This window comes from Heterodontus francisci, chromosome 5 (assembly GCF_036365525.1).
Source record: "Heterodontus francisci isolate sHetFra1 chromosome 5, sHetFra1.hap1, whole genome shotgun sequence".
NCBI classification, from domain to species: domain Eukaryota; kingdom Metazoa; phylum Chordata; class Chondrichthyes; order Heterodontiformes; family Heterodontidae; genus Heterodontus; species Heterodontus francisci.
The window spans coordinates 103,240,668-103,253,880 of NC_090375.1; positions in this window are offsets into that span (position 1 = coordinate 103,240,668).

Sequence of the window (13,213 nt, forward strand, 5' to 3'; positions counted from 1 at the left end):
GCTTTGTTGAAAGTGCAGCGGAATCCCCGGGGTTACTCTTTATCAATACTGGTGGCTGTTGGTCATTTTCTCTCTCTTGTTCCTCTTAAATGTGAAATACACCACCCTATGTAATGATGCTTAGCCCCACATCATTACTGTGTAGAATTTAAGATTGTCACTCAGTCTTCTACTCTAACTCATTCCTTTGCAAGACCTCAAACTGTGGATTTTTTTGAACCACCTACAGGCTTTTGCAGGCCAAGTTTGATTCACCTAACCACTGCTTTTTGACACACTAGCTCTCCTGTCCTATTTTGTTCTGTCTTAAGGTGTCTAGTACGATGAGATATGGTCATCATCTTGATTTCTCAACATAAAAATGTTTTATTACTTATAGCTATAATTGATAACTGTAGATAATTGGCATCAAAATGAAAGTAACCATAGTACTGTCAAATATATTTGTCATATCCCAAAATCAGATAAATTTTACACCGCAAAATGTTTTACATTTTGCAGTATGTTTTAAATGCCTACAAAAATTAATTATGTTCCTATTTTCACCATAGGAGGTAAATGGAAGGTAACTATTCTCACTAGTGACCTACCATCTGCAGGTACAACTGCTCAGGCTCGCATCACATTCTATGGTGACGAGGGGAATTCGAAATCTATTGTACTTCATGGAAATTCTGAAGAAATGTTTCAGAGTGGGCACAAAGACGTTTTCACTGTATGTATCGATTAACAGTGATCTATTATTGTGTGGGGTACAGTAAATAATTGAAAAGGTTTTCGAACGCAAATTATTTATTTTGCAGTAAATATGTTAATGAAATTTATTAAGATTCTGGAGCTTCTGTAGATAATACACGTTCCTGGGATCTGGGCCAGAGTTCCATTTTCTTATCAATTTGAAGTTTTAATCTGTTCAATATTTCTTTTCAAAGCATTTTCAATGGAGCATGTCCCCAATTTTGTAGTATGTTTTGATGGGAAGTAAATTTTTTCAAAGATGTATAAATATGATCAATCCAATTCCTTTGTTTTACATATATTTTAATTGACACCTCGAGGTAAATTTTACTAATGTGTCCTTCCGGGACGGAGTTGTAATTGCTGGGAACTCATAATGAAATTGCAGTAATCACAATAAAATAATGAGCAGAAAATTATAGGAAGCATCCTTGTGATTTACTGCTAAGTGGAGCAGACCTTTTTTTTATTCTTTCATGGGATGTTGGTGTCTCTAGCAAGGCCAGCATTTATTGTCCATCCCTAATTGCCCTTGAGAAGGTGGTGGTGAGCTGCCTTCTTGAACTGCTGCTGTCCATGTGGTACACCCAAAGTGTTGTTAGGAGGGGAGTTCCAGGATTTTGACCCAGCGACAGTGAAGGAACGGTGATATAGTTCCAAGTCAGGATGGTGTGTGACTTGGAGGGGAACTTGCAGGTGGTGGTGTTCCCATGCATCTTTTGCCCTTCTCCTTCTAGGTGGCAGAGGTCACAGGTTTCGAAGGTGCTGTCTAAGGAGCCTTGATGAGTTGCTGTAGTGCATCTTGTAGATGGTACATACTGCTGCCACAGTGCATCGGTGGTGGAGGGAATGAATGTTGAAGGTTGTGGATGGGGTGCCAATCAAGTGGCTACTTTGTCCTGGATGGTGTTGAGCTTCTTGAATGCTGTTGGAGCTGCACTCATCCAGGCAAGTGGAGAGTATTCCATCACACTCCTGACGTGCCTTGCAGATGTTGGACAGGCTTTGGGGAGGAGGAGGTGAGGTACTCGCCACAGAGTTCCCAGCCTCTGACCTGCTCTTGTAGCCACCATACTTATATAGAGTCATAGAGTTAAACAGCACAGAAACAGGCCCTTTGGCCCATCATGTCCATCGTGGCCATCAAGCACCTATCTATTCTAATCCCATTTTCCAGCACTTGGCCTGTAACTTTGTATGCTATGGCATTTCAAGTGCTCATCTAAATACTTCTTAAATATTGTGAGGGTACCTGCCTCTACCACCCCTTCAGGCAGTGTGCTGCAGATTCCAACCACCCTCTGGGTGAAAATATTTCTCCTCAAATCCCCTCAAACATCCTGCCCCTTACTTTGTATCTATGCTCCTCTGCACCCTCTCCAATGCAATAACATCCTTCCTACAATGTAGCGACCAGAACTGTACACAGTACTCCAGCTGTGGCCTAACTAGTGTTTTATACAGCTCTCTCATAACCTCCCTATTCTGTGCCTCGACTAATAAAGGCAAGTATCCCATATGCCTTCCTAACCACCTTATCTACCTGTGCTGCTGCCTTCAGTATTCTTTGGACAAGTACACCAAGGTCCCTCTGACCCTTTGACCCTCTGTACTTCCTAGGGTCCTACCATCCATTGTATATTCCCTTGTCTTGTTAGTCCTCGCAAAATGCATCACCTCACACTTCTCAGGATTAAATTCCATCTGCCACAACTCTGCCCATCTTACCAGCCCTTTGATATCGTCCTGTAATCTAAGGCTTTCCTCTTCACTATTTACGACACCAGCAATTTTCGTGTCATCTGCGAATTTACTGATCATACCTCCTATATTCTCGTCAAAATCATTAATGTACACTGCAAACAGCGAGGGTCCCAGCACAAATCCCTGCGGTACACCACTGGTCACAGGCTTCCAATCACAAAAACAACCCTCAACCATCACCTCCTGCCTCCTGCCACTAAGCCAATTTTGGATCCAATTTGTCAGATTGCCCTGGATCCCATGGGCTCTTACCTTCTTAACCAATCTCCCATGCGGGACCTTATCAAAAGCCTTACTGAAGTCCATGTAGACTACATCAACTGCTTTACCCTCATCTACATGGCTAGTCACCTCCTCGAAAAATTCAATCAAGTTAGTTCGACACGATCTCCCCCTGACAAAGCCATGCTGACTATCCCTGATTAATCCCTGCCTCTCCAAGTGGAAATTAATCCTGTCCCTCAGAAATTTTTCCAATAGTTTCCCTACCACTGATGTTAGACTCACTGCCCTGTAATTACTTGGTCTGTCCCGACTACCCTTCTTGAATAATCGGACCGCATTCACTGTCCTCCAGTCCTCTAGCAACTCTCCTGCGGCCAGAGAGGATTTGAAATTTGTGTCAGAGCCCCTGCAATCTCCTCACATAGCAGCCTGTGATAGGAACATAGGAAGATAGGAACAGGAGTAGGCCATTCAGCCCCTCGAGCCTGTCGCCATTCAATGAGATATGGCTGATCCGCGGCCTAACTCCATATTCCTGCCTTTGGCCCATATGCCTTCATTTCTTTGCTTAACAAAAATCTGTCTATCTCAGATTTAAAATTAACAACTGTTCTCGCTTCAACTGCTGTTTGTGGGAGAGAGTTCCAAACCTCTACCACCCTTTGCGTGAAGAAGTGCTTCCTAACATCTCTCCTGTACGGTCTGGTCCTAATTTTTAGACTATGCCCCCTAGTTTTAGAATCTCCAACCAGTGGAAATAGTTTATCTTTATCTAGCCTGTCTTTTCCTGTTCATATCTTGAGGACTTCGATCAGATCACTCCTTACCCTTCCACATTCTAGTGAAAACAGGCCTAATTTGTGTAATCTCTCCATGTAACTTAACCCCTGTAGTCCAGGTATCATTCTTGTAAACCTACGTTGCACTCCCTCCAAGGCCAATATATCCTTCCTAAGGTGTGGTGCCCAGAACTGCTCACAGTACTCCAAGTGGGGTCTAACCAGGGTTTTGTACAGCTGCAGCATAACCTCTGTCTTTATACTCCAATCCTCTAGATATAAAGGCTAGCGTTCCATTAGCCTTTTTGATTATTTTCTGCACTTGCTCGTGGCATTTTAAAGATCTATGCACCTGAACCCCCCCAAGTCTCTTTGGACATTCACTGGACTTAACCTCTTCCCATTTAGAAAGTACCTTGCTCTATCCTTTTTTGGTCCAAAATGGATAATCTCACACTTGCCCGCATTGAAATCCATCTGCCACAGTTTTGCCCACTCACCTAGTCTGTCAATATCTCTTTGCAATTTTATGCTATCATCTAGACTGTCTACAATGCCGCCTAACTTTGTATCATCAGCAAATTTGGATTTATGACTTACTATGCCATCATCCAAGTCGTTAATGAATAATGTGAATAATTGAGGCCCCAACACAGATCCCTGTGGGACACCACTAGTTACATCCTGCCATTCGGAGTACTTACCCATTATCCCTACTCTCTGTTGCCTACCACGCTACCAACTTTCCAACCATGTCAATAATTTGCCCTCAACTCCATGGGTTAACAGTCTCTCATGTAGGACTTTATCAAATGCCTTCTGGAAGTCCATATAAATAACATTCCCCTGTCCACTACCTCAGTCACCTCTTCAAAAGATTCAGTGAGATTTGTCAGGCATGATACATCAGGATACACCTCATCTAGGCCTGGGGATTTATCCACTTTTAAGCCCGCCAGAACCGCTAATACCTCCTCCCTTTCAATGCTAATTTGTTCAAGCATATCACAATCCTCCTTCCTGATCTCTACACCTACATTGTCCTTCTCCATACTGAACACAGATGAAAAGTAATCATTCAAAACCTCACCTACGTCCTCCGGCTCCACACACAGATTGCCACTTTGGTCCCTAATGGATCCTACTCTTTCCCTGGTTATCCTCTTGCCCTTAATATACTTGTAAAACACCTTGGGATTTTCTCTTATCTTGCCCGCCAGTGTTTTATCATGTCCCCTCTTCACTCTCATAATTACTTTTTTAAGTACCCCCTTACACTTTCTATACGCCTCTCGGGCCCCCGCTGTTTTCTGCCCTCTGAATCTGCCATAAGCCTCCTTTTTTTGCCTTATCTAATCCTGTATATCCCTTGACATCCAGGGCTCCCTGGACTTGTTAGTCCTACCCTTTACCTTTACGGGAACATGTTGGCCCTGAACTCCTACTATTTTATTTTTGAATGACTCTCACTGGTTTGATTGAGACTTTCATACAACTATCTGCTCCCAGTCCACTTTGGCCAGATCCTGTTTTATCATATTGAAATTGGCCTTCCCCCAATTCAATACCTTTATTTCCGGTCCATCTGTGTCCTTTTCCATAACTACCTTAAACCTCAATATGGTTGGTGTTAAATATGTATATATTGTTATAATATCTGTAAAGTGTTAGGAACTAATTAGCTAGGAACTATTGGTTATGCTTAAGTGTTCCTGTGTGGGGGGGGCCTCATTCACAGCTGCACTGGGGAGTCATGTTATATGTAACAGAGCATTAGGCTGAACGAAACAAGACTGACTCCAGCCTTTTCCAAGTTTTAAAGTGTGATTCTTTCCAACATCTGGAAACCAGAAACAACATAAAGACTAAACATGGTGGCAGCATGTGTCTGTGAGTAAACCTAGAACATTTTTAAAAGCATCAGATTAAGAAAAGTGACCCAAATTAGTGCCAGAGAGAAGGAAAAACTGAGTGACTGCGAAAACTCAAAAAAAAACCAAAATGTCTGCCGGGACATGAATTGGGAAGCTGATGATATTGTAGAGGCATTTGAGAAGTTTAAACAAAAGTGCAATTTGCATTTGCGAGTTTCCTAAAAGGCACTAGTGCAGAGGAGAGGGTCAGCCATAGTCTTCTGGGTGCTGGAGATAAAAGGTTAAATTTATTTAACAGCTGGGACCGAAGCAAAGAGGACAGCAGAAACCCAGACAAAATTTTTGAAAGATTCAGCACCCATTCCAGCCAAAATCAAATCAACGGATATGAATTTCAAGACCTCAGACAGGAAATAGATGAGCCTATTGACAATTTTGTAGCAAGACTGAAAAATGCTGCCAGAAAATGTAAATTTAAGGACACAGATGAATGGCTGATCATTCAGCTCATTTGGGGTTCTGAAGTACAGAAAGCTCTAATTGGACAGGTCAAGCTCACAATATCGCAGGTTGTAGACACTGCCTGAGCACATGAAGCCACAAGCAGACAGATGAAGACTCTGACCTCATTCATTTATGGGAGGTGGGCATCGCTGGCCAGACCAGCATTTATTGCCCATCCCTAATTGCCCTTGAGAAGGTGGTGGTGAGCTTCCTTCTTGAACCGCTGCAGTCCATGTGGGGTAGGTACACCCACAGTGCTGTTAGGAAGGGAGTTCCAGGATTTTGACCCAGCCACTGTGAAGGAACGGTGATATAGTTCCAAGTCAGGATGGTGTGTGACTTGGACGGGAACTTGCAGGTGGTGGTGTTCCCATGCATTTGCTGCCCTTGTCCTTCTAGTTGGTAGAGGTCGCGGGTTTGGAAGGTGCTGTCTAAGGAGCCTTGGTGCATTGCTGCAGTGCATCTTGTAGATGATCCATGCTGCTGCCACTGTGCGCCAGTGGTGGAGGGAGTGAATGTTTGTAGATGGGGTGCCAATCAAGCGGGCTGCTTTGTCCTGGATGGTGTCGAGCTTCTTGAGTGTTGTTGGAGCTGCACCCATCCAGGCAAGTGGAGAGTATTCTTCACACTCCCGACTTGTGCCTTGTAGATGGTGGACAGGCTTTGGGGAGTCAGGAGGTGAGTTACTCGCCGCAGGATTCCTAGCCTCTGATCTGCTCTTGCAGCCACGGTATTTATATGGCTACTCCAGTTCAGTTTCTGGTCAATGGTAGCCCCTAGGATGTTGATAGTGAGGGATTCAGCGATGGTAATGCCATTGAATGTCAATGGGAGATGGTTAGATTCTCTCTTGTTGGAGATGGTCATTGCCTGGCACTTGTGTGGCGCGAATGTTACTTGCCACTTATCAGCCCAAGCCTGGATATTATCCAAGTCTTGCTGCATTTCTACATGGAAAGCTTCAGTATCTGAGGAGTCACGAATGGTGCTGAACCTTGTGCAATCTATTTATTTATTTATTTAGAGATGCAGCACTGAAACAGGCCCTTCGGCCCACCGAGTCTGTGCCGTCATCAACCACCCATTTATACTAATCCTACACTAATCCCATATTCCTACCACATCCCCAGCTGTCCCTATATTTCCCTACCACATACCTATACTAGGGGCACTTTATAATGGCCAATTTACCGATCAACCTGCAAGTCTTTTGGTGGTGGGAGGAAACTGGAGTACCCAGCGAAAACCCATGCAGACACAGGGAGAACTTGCAAACTCCACACAGGCAGTACCCAGAATTGAACCCGGGTCGTTGGAGCGACCATCAGTGAACATCCCCACTTCTGTCCTTTTGATTGAAGGAAGGTCATTGATGAAGCAGCTGAAGATTTTTGGGCCTAAAACACTACCCTGAGGAACTTCTGCAGTGATGTCCTGGAGCTGAGATGATTGACCTCCAACAACCACAACCACCTTTCTTTGCGCTAGGTATGACTCCAACCAGCGGAGGGTTTTCCCCCTGATTTCCATTGACTCCAGTTTTACTGGGGCTGCTTGATGCTACACTCGGTCAAATGCTGCCTTGATGTCACGGGCAGTCACTCTCACCTCACATCTTGAGTTCAGCTCTTTTGTCCATGTTTGAACCAAGGCTGTAATGAGGTCAGGAGCTGAGTGGCCCTGGCAGAACCCAAACTGAGCGTCACTGAGCAGGTTATTGCGAAGCCAGTGCCGCTTGATGGCACTGTTGATGACACCTTCCATCACTTTACTGACGATTAAGAGTAGGCTGATGGGGCAGTAATTGGCCGGGTTGGATTTGTCCTGCTTTTTGTGTACAGGACATACCTGGGCAATTTTCCACATTGCAGGGTAGATGCCAATGTTGTAGCTGTACTGGAACAGCTTGGCTAGGGGTGCGGCAAGTTCTGGAGCACAAGTCTTCAGTACTATTGCCGGAATGTCGTCAGGGCCCATAGCCGGAATGTTGTCAGGGCCCATAGCCTTTGCAGCATCCAGTGCCTTCCGTCATTTCTTGATATCACATGGAGTGAATCGAATTGGCTGAAGTCTGGCATCTGTGATGCTGGGGACTTCAGGAGGAGGCCGAGATGGATAATCAATTCGGCACTTCTGGCTGAAGATTGTTGCAAATGCTTCTGTCTTATCTTTCGCACGGATATGCTGGACTCCCTCATCATTGAGGATGGGGATATTTGTGGAGCCACCTCCTCCAGTTAGTTGTTTAATTGTCCACCACCATTCACGGCTGGATATGGCAGGACTGCAGAGCTTAGATCTGATCTGTTGGTTATGGGATCGCTTAGCTCTGTCTATTGCATGCTGCTTACGCAGCTTGGCACGCAGATAGTCCTGTGTTGTAGCTTCACCAGGTTGACACCTCATTTTGAGGTATGCCTGGTGCTGCTCCTGGCATGCCTTCCTGCACTCTTCATTGAACCAGGGTTGGTCTCCTGGCTTGATGGGAATGATAGAGTGGGGGATATGCCGGGCTATGAGGTTACTGACTGTGGTTGAGTACAATTCTGCTGCTGCTGATGGCCCACAGCGCTTCATGGATGCCCAGTTTTGCATTGCTAGATCTGTTCAAAATCTATCCCATTTAGCATGGTGATAGTGCCACACAACACGAAGGAGCGTATCCTCAATGTGAAGGCTGGACTTCGTCTCCACAACGACTGTGCGGTGGTCACTCCTACCACTACTGTCATGGACAGATGCATCTGCGGCAGGCAGATTGGTGAGGACGAGGTCAAGTATGTTTTCTCTCTTGTTGGTTCCCTCACCCCCTGCCACATACCCAGTCTAGCAGATATGTCCTTTAGGACTCGGCCAGCTCGGTCAGTAGTGGTGCTAACGAGCCACTCTTGGTGATGGTCATTGAAATCCCCCACCCAGAGTACATTCTGTGCCCTTGCCATCCTCAGTGTTTCCTCCAAGTGCTGTTCAACATGGAGGAGTACTGACTCATCAACTGAGGGAGGGCGGTAGGCGGTAATCCACAGGAGTTTTCCTTGTCCATGTTTGATCTGATGCCATGAGACCTCATGGGGTCCAGATTCGATGTTGAGGCCTCCCATGGCAACTCCCTCCCTACTGTATACCACTGTGCTGCCACCTCTGCTGGGTCTGTCCTGCCAGTGGGACAGAACATACCCAGGGATGGTGATGGCAGAGTCTGGGACATTCAATTAAGCCAAGAGACAGGTAGCAGGATCGATGCAATGAAACAACAACTGAAGAATGCACAGCAAACAGAGAGAAAGATGTGCAGGAGCTCTGGATAACCACATGAATTGACAGATAGAAGGAAATGTTCTTCATATGGATCAAACTGCAGAGCTTGCGGAAAGATCAATCACTGGGAAAAGATGTGCAGAACAAGGAAAGAACGTGGTAGACAAGTCCTCAGAGCCAGAGTAACAGGGCAAAGGAATAGTGAAAGAAACCAAAACATCCATACCCTGAAAGGTGACGATGGGTGTGAGAACATGACAGATTTAGGAACCATTGAATTGCACAAAATGTCTGGATGTGACAGTTCCCAGAGAAATGAAATTCACACAACCATTCAGATCAGGAAGAGGCTGAGAAATAAGCCCACAACGATAATTCTGAAGGTGAAGATTGATACTGGAGTGCAGAGTAACATCATCCCGCTCAGACTATATCAGCAGATCTTTCCTGAAAATTTGGAGAAAAATGGTTATCCAAGGGAAGGTGCTCTGAAACCAAACAACGTCATGCTAATAGCATACGGGGGAACTGAGTTTCGCCAGCTAGGAACAACCCAAATCAGAGGGACACACAAGGGTGTTAACTGTATGTTCTAGATCACAGAAACAGATGGTCCAGCTATCCTGGGGTTGAGCAGTTGTGAAGAGCTGCAGATTATCTCAGTAAAGCGTGAGGTGAAGGAGGCGACACTGAGGGTTGAAGATAGTACACCTGTTGAAAAGCGCCCTCCTATCTGAAGCCAAGAAGCTCTGGTACAAATGTACCCAGGGTGTTTTGATGAGATGGTTGGCTGCTTCAAAGATTTTGAGTATCACATCACCCAGCGATGAAACCAGTAATTCATCCCCCACGTAAAGTAACAGTAGAACAAAAAGGAAAGCTTGAAAGAGAGCTCCAAGAAATGGAAGAAAAGCAAGTGATCTGCAGAGTCACAGAGTCTGCAGATTGGGTAAGTTCCATCGTGGTGAGAGAGAAGCCAAATGGATGGCTAAGAATTTGCCTAGATCCCAAAGATCTTAACAAAGCAATAAAGAGGGATCACTACCCTATTTCAACATCGGAAGAAATCACACCAGCACTGGCAGGGGCAAAAGTTTTCAGCAAGCTTAATGCCAGAAATGGCTACTGGAATGTGAAGCTAGATGCAGAATCTTCACTGTTCACACACACCCTTTGGATGGTACAAATTCCTGCTTCTATCCTTTGGCCTCAAAGTGAGCCAGGATGCGTTCCAACAGAAAGTAGACGATACAGGGAATCAAAGGAGCAGTCGGCAAAGCTCATGATATACAGATATATTGTGTAGATGGAAAAGATCATGACAACCATCTACATGAAGCCATGGAGAGAACCAGGAAAGCTGGGATTAAGCTAAACGCAGACAAATGCATTATGAAAGTGACCAGAAGTTGAACTGGACCAGCTGTTTCGTCTTTATGTTGTTCCTGGTTCCCAGATGTTGGAAAGAATCACACTTTAAAACTTGGAAAAGGTTGGAGTCAGTCTTGTTTAATTCAGCACAATGCTTTGTGCTGCAGAACCTGATTCCTGTGTTACATATAACATGGCTCCCCAGTGCAGCTGTGAATGAGGCCCCCCACTGGAACACTTAAACATAACAACTAGTCCCTAGCTAATTAGTTCCTAACACTTTACAGATAGTGTAACAATATATATACATATATATATAAAACAACCCTCTTTCTTTAAAACATAATGCCCCTGTATCAACATAACTGTCAATATAAATAAAGAAGTTATCATCCGACTTGTGGAAATAATCTGAACCCCTTTTTAGAGTCTTTTATAGCATATATTTATTTTTATATTATTCATGGTATCGCTTGGGTGGTGAGATGTTGTGCCTCCATCTTGTAGATATGGTGTTTGTTGCTCTTATTGAACACTCTGCATCTACCATCAGATTAATGACTAGCTTGCTTGGTTCCTGAGAGACCATGGAACAATTTTCAACCACTAGCTGCCATTGCTCACCTATACAATGGTAACTGAAAATTTGGTGGTGGGACTTCAGCTGTGTCATTGATGCCCAGGGCCCGGTTGATATAATTTTCAGGTGGGCCTGTAAATGGTGAGCAGCTCGCTTGCTTCGTTTTGGCAGAAGGCTACTTAAATATGAAACTCAGTTTCTTGTTGCCACTTGTAAAATTACTGTTACAATTTTCAGTACATATGAGCAGAATATGTATTACTCGTGCTCTACCCATTTGTAACAGGCATTGAACCGCCTAACCAGCAGCTGGAGGCTGCTCAAAAATGGCCAAAAGGGAAGTTTAATTTTTATTTTTGTGCGGCTAGGAAAAACAGGAATGCTGTCCCTGAGCCCATAAAACATTCGAACACGCTACCAACCTGCGGAAGCACCCCCACCCCCTACAGATGGCTTTCTTCCCCAGGCCTGACCTTGCAGATGGCTCAGCATGTGAGCCAGCGAATTTCCTCATATCCTGCATCCAGCGAGCTACAGTGGAGCACCCATATCTAGCCTGTGGCATTTAAATGAGGCCTAAATTGAAATTGTTCGGAACTCACGACACCGACATCGGGCAGGTGATAATCTGCAATGCTGACTTCATACCTGCTCTGAACAGAATTCAAAGATCAGCTTCTGTCAAGGGGGCACAGCTGAGGGAATCCTCAGCTACCCTGGAAATTCTGTCCATTAAGTCCTTGCAAGGTCCAATTAAACTGTTCTGACCTGAGAGCTGGTGTGAGTTCATTTGACACTCCAAGAAAAACCTCAAAATGTAGCAAGACTAGGTAATCAATCTTGGAGAAAATTGATTACCTTTAATTATAAAGAATTTTATTCCATTAGGAGTGGAAGATAAAATTTACTTATTTTTAATCTTCAGCATGGCTTCTGAGGAAAAGGCCCTAGCAGCCAAGACAATATTCCTCGATGGAACGGGGCAGGCACCTTTGAAGCACCCTTTTAAGCAAGGGCTGTCTGTCCTCTTCAAATTAATGGCTTCATTCCTGCTATTTGGGACAGGGTCTCTGGCTTTCCACAGTGATGTGTGGAATGTTCAGTTCACCACATTTTTGCGGGTACAGAGTCCTGGAATTACGGGGCCTTTCACTGCATCTCCTTCAAGCCTTAATTTAGTTCTATTTTAATGTAGCCTGAAAAATCATTTGTATAGCTTAATATTACCTTTTTGCTTTTGCACTGTGTGCTTCTATTTAATTAACCTATAATCACATTTTTTATGCTTTGTCCTTCCTGTACTCCTAAGGCTTTCTATTCTTCTTTTAAAGTTTTACATTTAGTTTTTATTTCCTCCCAAAGTGTCTCACTTTACACTTTGCATTAAATTCAGGCTGGCATTATCTGCCCTGTCTACTAATGTGTCTGTATCCTCCAAAAACCTCTTATAATCCACTTGATAATAAAACACACTCCTCATTTTTATATAAGTGCAAGTTTTGATATGACACCTTCAAAGATCAAGAGTGAATCTCCTGGGATGTCCATTGGTGATGTTGCAAAAAAGCTACCATATGAGCAAAAGGCATCTAAATTAAAGGACAAGTATGAAAAGGAAGTTGCAGACTATCATGCCAAATGCAAGGGTGATACTGGTAAGAAACCTGCTGCCAAGCCAGCTCAGGCTGCAAAGAAGAAGGAAGAGGAGGAGGAAGATGACGAGGATAACGATTAAATAAATCCAGATGTTAAAAAAAAGATCTTTGTCTAAGCTTGATTTTTTTTTTGCAAAGACAGGAAATGTGAACTCATTTGTAATTTGGATCAATGGCTTAGGTGTAAAGAAACTGTACAAAACTGTGTATAGTTAGTGTTGTATTTTTACACTGCGTAGCCAGGCCCTGTACTGTTTTAATTGTAAGTAGACTCAAGTCCGGATAATTTATACATATTGAGAAGACCAATGGTCCAAACAGTAACCTCAAGGAATTGTTTTCCATTGTTCTTTTGCTATTGATTTTAAACTTATGTCTTTTGATTACTGATTGACTGACTGACTGACCAGTGAAAATAATATTTCTCTGTTTACCCAATCAGAGCTTTCATGACTTTGAACACCC